Source organism: Schistocerca americana, chromosome X (genome assembly GCF_021461395.2).
Source record: "Schistocerca americana isolate TAMUIC-IGC-003095 chromosome X, iqSchAmer2.1, whole genome shotgun sequence".
In the NCBI taxonomy this organism is placed as follows: domain Eukaryota; kingdom Metazoa; phylum Arthropoda; class Insecta; order Orthoptera; family Acrididae; genus Schistocerca; species Schistocerca americana.
Window position 1 is genome coordinate 188741821 of NC_060130.1, and position 6678 is coordinate 188748498.

Sequence of the window (6678 nt, forward strand, 5' to 3'; positions counted from 1 at the left end):
GTTCGAGTCTCGGTCGGGCACACAGTTTTAATCTGCCAGGAAGTTTCATATCAGCGCACACTCCGCTGCAGAGTGTAAATCTCATTCTGGTAACCTAAGGACATCACACACATCCATGCCCGGGGCAGGATTCGCACCTGCGACTGTAGCGGTCGCGCGGTACCGGACTGTAGCGCCTAGAACCGCTCCGCCACCCCGGCCGGCTATGCATGTATGTGCTTGAATGGAAAGACCTGATTCCAAATGATGGGCATAATTTCTAACACTAGAGATCTGGGAAGCTAGTGTACATTTTTTCTCCTTGTGACCTCAATCGGCACATCCTCTTCTATTACTACTATTACTACTACTGTTTGTGCTCCTTCTCAATCAGTCATCACCTATAACACGGCGGATATATCGCGGAACCTCTGATATGGTCTCGAGACAGAATGCGTTGCAAATACTAAAGAATTTTCTAGTTGGGGCGGTGTGAGGGAGTCGCTTATACCTCATACATACCACGTCCCTTAGCAGAATCACTTTGAAAGTTCATTGATTTTATGATGAGGTTGCATCATTGGCTGATAATACGTATTCGTACGATCACCGTCACGGTAGTTGTCCTGAAAACACCGCCTCATTCAGAGGTAATGTCGTACCTCGATTTGTAAAGAGGGTATAGCATTTAACATGGATACTAGTGCGCACCTGTAGAACTAAGGGCGCTTGTGACAGTAACATGCAGTAGTCGTTGCGATCGTGTTTTTTCTTTAACATCTGGTCGATTATGTCTATGACAGAGTGGTAGGACTTGCAGGAAGAACGCAAGAGAGATGCACACGGATCGTTGATTTTCGGTCAGTATTATTTCGTATCGTAGGCAAACAGTTATTGACGAAATATTACACATAGTATTTAGTGCTGGGCGCGTGATATGTTCGCATTTGAGCATGACCTTTATAAAGTTTGTTTTTGTGTATAGGAAATGACTATGTTAAACGGTAAGGTGGGTATGGATTTGACTTGGGGTACTGTGATGGCAAAGGGAAGAATATGTCCAGTAGTACGGAAGGTACAGGTATTTCCATTTCCAGAGCAACAGCCTTCAGCGGGGTGTATTTCCGATACTTCGCTCATTGCCGAATGCTGTTCAATTGAGACGACAATCGTAAGATTTAATTGTAAGTACAATGATAGAAGATATATGTGGCGGTCTTCTAGAATGTTTCGATGTATGCAAAGTTTGTGTTGGTATTGATAACATCAGCAGTCTTCGAATGCAGAGGCCTGTTGGAGTGTTATTATCTCCCATGTAATGTGTAAGAGTTAACTTTGCAGTCTTCTACACGACTGTGTAGCGAACTAATACTCAGTATGTGTTGAGCGGTTTTCGTGATCAAGTGGAAATTTGAGAAGATGGTGCGTTTGCAGTGGAGCGTTATTAGCTCCCATGTAAATTGTTCGGTTCACTCCTTCTGCACATTCGGCGCCTTTATTAAATTGAGAGAAGATCGATTGTGATGTGTGCATCTGGCATGTGGAAGACATGGTTGCCTGTTCTCTAGACATGGGAAAGACCTTAGTTGGCTTGTAAATTATAGGGATGAGTTGGAATGTGTTACATCTGCGAGATCAGTATTAGCGGGTGGAAATATGATTTTTAATGTGTGTGTTTCTAGTTACTCAGTGGTCTAGCGCATGCTCCATGTAGCTAAAGTTTCGGGTTTATAGAGAAATAATTTCCAGTGTATATCTTCGGGATTATGTTGCATGAGCGATCGGCAGGCTACTGCTGTGTGCTTGATATCGAGAAGTACGGCGAAACTGATATAATATTATGGTGAAAATAGGTGTGTTCATGTAATACCGGAGTCTGGAGATGTCTGTAGAAATGCAAGGAAGCAGGCAGGTCCAGACCAGAAAGAGTAGCCCGTTTGTACCGATGGGGAAACGAGTTTGTCTTTGTACATCAGTTCTGAGAGTGACTTCGATTCACTGAGGGCTTTCTGATGTAAAATGGGTAAGTTTGTATGGTGTAGGATATGAATTGTGTGTTTACTAGATCGATGCGGTACATGTTGATGTATTGCTCAGTTGGAGATCGGTTTCATTCGCTAATATTCAAGTTTCTGGCCCCAGTGGGAAGAGAGTGTAAATAAGTAGGTGTGTTTACATATTTGACAATATGTATGGCACTTTGCGAGGTTTAGTTGTCGGTGTGAAGTGGTGATCAGTGTAAAGTAGTTTATTACCACTGAATGTCACGTCAGTAGAAAGAAAGAAAAGGCTGATGGTGCTTCGCTAGGACTGGGGAGCATCGTAACATATAGCCGGTGTGAGTGTAGCCATACGATAATTTTTTCGGGTGCTGTACAGATATTAATGATATCTGCACTGTTTGTCTAAAATGTGTATATATTATATTGTAAAGTTAGTGTGGCTTACATTGTGTAAAATGTGTATATATTGCACTGTAAAGTTAGTATGGTTTATATTATGGCATGACTAGAGAGGATGACTGTGTTTACTATCGTGAGAGATGTATAGATTGAGCAGATTGTTAACGACGAGGGTATGAGTGAGAATTTTTAAGTGGAAAATTATATTCGTTATAAATAGTGAAGTACAGTCGTCAAGAGGGGAGATTACCTGTACATTGATTGGTGTCAGACTGTAGCAAGAATAGTAATATTTAACTGTAGTTAGAGTGGTAAATATATTCCTGGCTTGCAATATTCTTGTGAGTCTGGTATGTATTTGATAATGTGGAGGCAATTTTGCGGGTTTAGCTGTGAATGAAATTTAGCGATCTGTGTCATATAATGGCTGAAAGCACATGAAAGAATAGGTGAATGCTGCTTCGGTACTGGCGGCATAAGTAATTTGGCGTGTAAATTCGATAAGAGCAAGTCAGAATGCTTGATTCATTGACATCGTTTGTGCTGGGATATAGGGATCTGTACATAGCGGAGGGAACGCTTGCGTATGTTGAAATCTGGAGAGGAAAGACGTTAGGAGCGCTGGGATGACTGCAATCGTTATTATTGTTGTAAGGAGGTTCTGTTAGAGTAGGAATTTCCGTGCATACAAGTTGGGACATATACACTCCTGGAAATGGAAAAAAGAACACATTGACACCGGTGTGTCAGACCCACCATACTTGCTCCGGACACTGCGAGAGGGCTGTACAAGCAATGATCACACGCACGGCACACCGGACACGCCAGCAACCGCGGTGTTGGCCGTCGAATGGCGCTAGCTGCGCAGCATTTGTGCACCGCCGCCGTCAGTGTCAGCCAGTTTGCCGTGGCATACGGAGCTCCATCGCAGTCTTTAACACTGGTAGCATGCCGCGACAGCGTGGACGTGAACCGTATGTGCAGTTGACGGACTTTGAGCGAGGGCGTATAGTGGGCATGCGGGAGGCCGGGTGGACGTACCGCCGAATTGCTCAACACGTGGGGCGTGAGGTCTCCACAGTACATCGATGTTGTCGCCAGTGGTCGGCGGAAGGCGCACGTGCCCGTCGACCTGGGACCGGACCGCAGCGACGCACGGATGCACGCCAAGACCGTAGGATCCTACGCAGTGCCGTAGGGGACCGCACCGCCACTTCCCAGCAAATTAGGGACACTGTTGCTCCTGGGGTATCGGCGAGGACCATTCGCAACCGTCTCCATGAAGCTGGGCTACGGTCCCGCACACCGTTAGGCCGTCTTCCGCTCACCCCCCAACATCGTGCAGCCCGCCTCCAGTGGTGTCGCGACAGGCGTGAATGGAGGGACGAATGGAGACGTGTCGTCTTCAGCGATGAGAGTCGCTTCTGCCTTGGTGCCAATGATGGTCGTATGCGTGTTTGGCGCCGTGCAGGTGAGCGCCACAATCAGGACTGCATACGACCGAGGCACACAGGGCCAACACCCGGCATCATGGTGTGGGGAGCGATCTCCTACACTGGCCGTACACCACTGGTGATCGTCGAGGGGACACTGAATAGTGCACGGTACATCCAAACCGTCATCGAACCCATCGTTCTACCATTCCTAGACCGGCAAGGGAACTTGCTGTTCCAACAGGACAATGCACGTCCGCATGTACCCCTTGCCACCCAACGTGCTCTAGAAGGTGTAAGTCAACTACCCTGGCCAGCAAGATCTCCGGATCTGTCCCCCATTGAGCATGTTTGGGACTGGATGAAGCGTCGTCTCACGCGGTCTGCACGTCCAGCACGAACGCTGGTCCAACTGAGGCGCCAGGTGGAAATGGCATGGCAAGGCGTTCCACAGGACTACATCCAGCATCTCTACGATCGTCTCCATGGGAGAATAGCAGCCTGCATTGCTGCGAAAGGTGGATATACACTGTACTAGTGCCGACATTGTGCACGCTCTGTTGCCTGTGTCTATGTGCCTGTGGTTCTGTCAGTGTGATCATGTGATGTATCTGACCCCAGGAATGTGTCAATAAAGTTTCCCCTTCCTGGGACAATGAATTCACGGTGTTCTTATTTCAATTTCCAGGAGTGTAGAAATCTAGCATTAACTATTTCTGAGAGAATATACAATTCAGGAGAGGTCGAGTTGGCTATTATTTTTTTTTACAAAGACATGTGACGTAAGAATAACATTGGGAACGTTGTTACATGGCGAGCCACCACGCAGACGTTTCGGCTGGAGACGTGGCGTGAACCATGTTGGGGCAGGTACACACATCTGAACACGTCACGTATGTTCCGTTAGATGGAAGCAGGCGGCGCTATTCTGCCATCCATGGTAAAGACAATGCTGGCCTGAGGTGTCTCGAGCATGAGACTGCGCCTTGGAGTTCTGTGACTTGGGTACAAGGGTATTATACAGACGCAAATTTCGCCTGTGTTCGGGGATAGTTTGCGGCTGCGCTCCGGCCCGGTAACGTCATCACGTGTGTCTAGGTGAACACGTATTTGGATAGGCATTTCTAAGAAATGAAGTATGAATGAAATGTGGCCGCTTCATGGTTGCGGGACCCGGGTGGGGGCCTGTGCGAGGTTTGACAGCTGATGGCTGCTCCGCGTCGTTGGGGCTGCCTGTGTGCTCTACCGGACAGGGGTTGGCGGAGGGTGCTTGGGGGTGTTGATTGAATTATTTTGCGAGCAGAGGTGTAGGCTGTGCTATGAGTTATTTGGGCAGTTTACGAGTACTGAGCGTGTCTAGACATAAAACTAAACTAAACTCCACCCGAACAGGCCATGAGTCCCAACGGTACCGACCGGCCGCCGTGTCATCCTCACCCACAGGCGTCACTGGATGCGGATATGGAGGGGCATGTGGTCAGCACACTGCTCTCCTGGCCGTATGTCAGTTTCAGGGGCCGAAGCCGCGACTTCTCTCAATCAAGTAGCTCCTCAGTTTGCCTCACAAGGGCTGAGTGCACCCCGCTTGCCAACAGCGCTCGGCAGACCGGATGGTCACCCATCCAAGTGCTAGCCCAGTCCGACAGCGCTTAACTTCGGTGATCTGACGGGAACCGGTGTTAACACTGTGGCAAGGGGGTTGGCGTCTGGACACAACTTTGCTGAATTGTTTAGGTGGAGTCTGAATGTCTGTAATTAAATTGTTTGCGTAAATTAGGAGTTGTTTGCGTGTCTTCAGACTGTATTGTGACCGCAAGCATAAGATGGAGAGTGTTTTGCCTCAGTGTGATAAATATATTCAATCTCTAAATAAAATGTTCGAAAGTAAATAGAGTGGACTCCTTACTTACTCTCCCAAGCAGCCTAAATGGGTCAAATGGCTCTGAGCGCTATGGGACTTAACTGCTGAGGTCATCAGTCCCCTAGAACTTAGAACTACTTAAACCTAACTAACCTAAGGATATCACACACATCCATGCCCGAGGCAGGATTCGATCCTGCGACCGTAGCGGTCGCGCGGTTCCAGACTGAAGCGCCTAGAACCGCTCGGCCACACTGGCCGGCCAAGCAGCCTAGCGCAGCCTGAATTATTTTAGCATAATTCTCGCCCCTACAGACCACCATCTGGGATTAGGTCATAGGAGGGACGACAGTACGATCTGATGGCAGTAATGTGTACTATGTCAGTTGGACAGTGAATCTTGTGGTGGAGACACGGGCTGCAAAATAAAGGCTTGTGTTCAGAACTGTTTTCCCGTCATTTCGCGCCACCATCCTGGAAGATGTCATGCGCTGTGCAGGTTAGTACTGGTTAGTGCACGTTAGCACACGTTAGCCCGCCAACATGGGGCGGTAAGGGGGCGTGGTGCTGGGTTGAGAATCGTGGTGGAGACTTTGACTATTTGATTCCAAGTCCAGGTGGATGTGGCATTGGTAAAAATTGATTCCATGTCCTAGGTTCTATGAAGTCGAATGACGTGACTAATCCAGCAGTTAATAGGAGTGCAGCATTGTAGGGGTGGGGGTGCTAGGTCATGAATGAACACCGTGCTGATAGTGAGAAAATGTGGAACTTCTCATTTGTTCATTGAATACTGAAATTGTAAATTGACTTATTGAATATGATTAAATTTGAAATGGAATTAAGTACTTAGTTAATTGATAGACTAGATGAGCGATGTCGGTGTCACTTGTGTTCAGTTAAATTCGTTAGCATATTTACAGAAGACTACGTCCGGCGCGAGTATAGAAGTGCGGGCTTGAGACTGTGATGTAAGCGGTCACTCACTCGCGGTCACTCACTC

At 47.6% G+C, this 6678-nt stretch overlaps 1 pseudogene; it reads right to left on the bottom strand.

Annotated features, from left to right (window-relative positions):
- Positions 1-5400: 5400 nt before the first annotated feature.
- LOC124557383 lies at positions 5401-5518 on the bottom strand (annotated as a pseudogene).
- Between the last annotated feature and the right edge of the window lie 1160 nt (positions 5519-6678).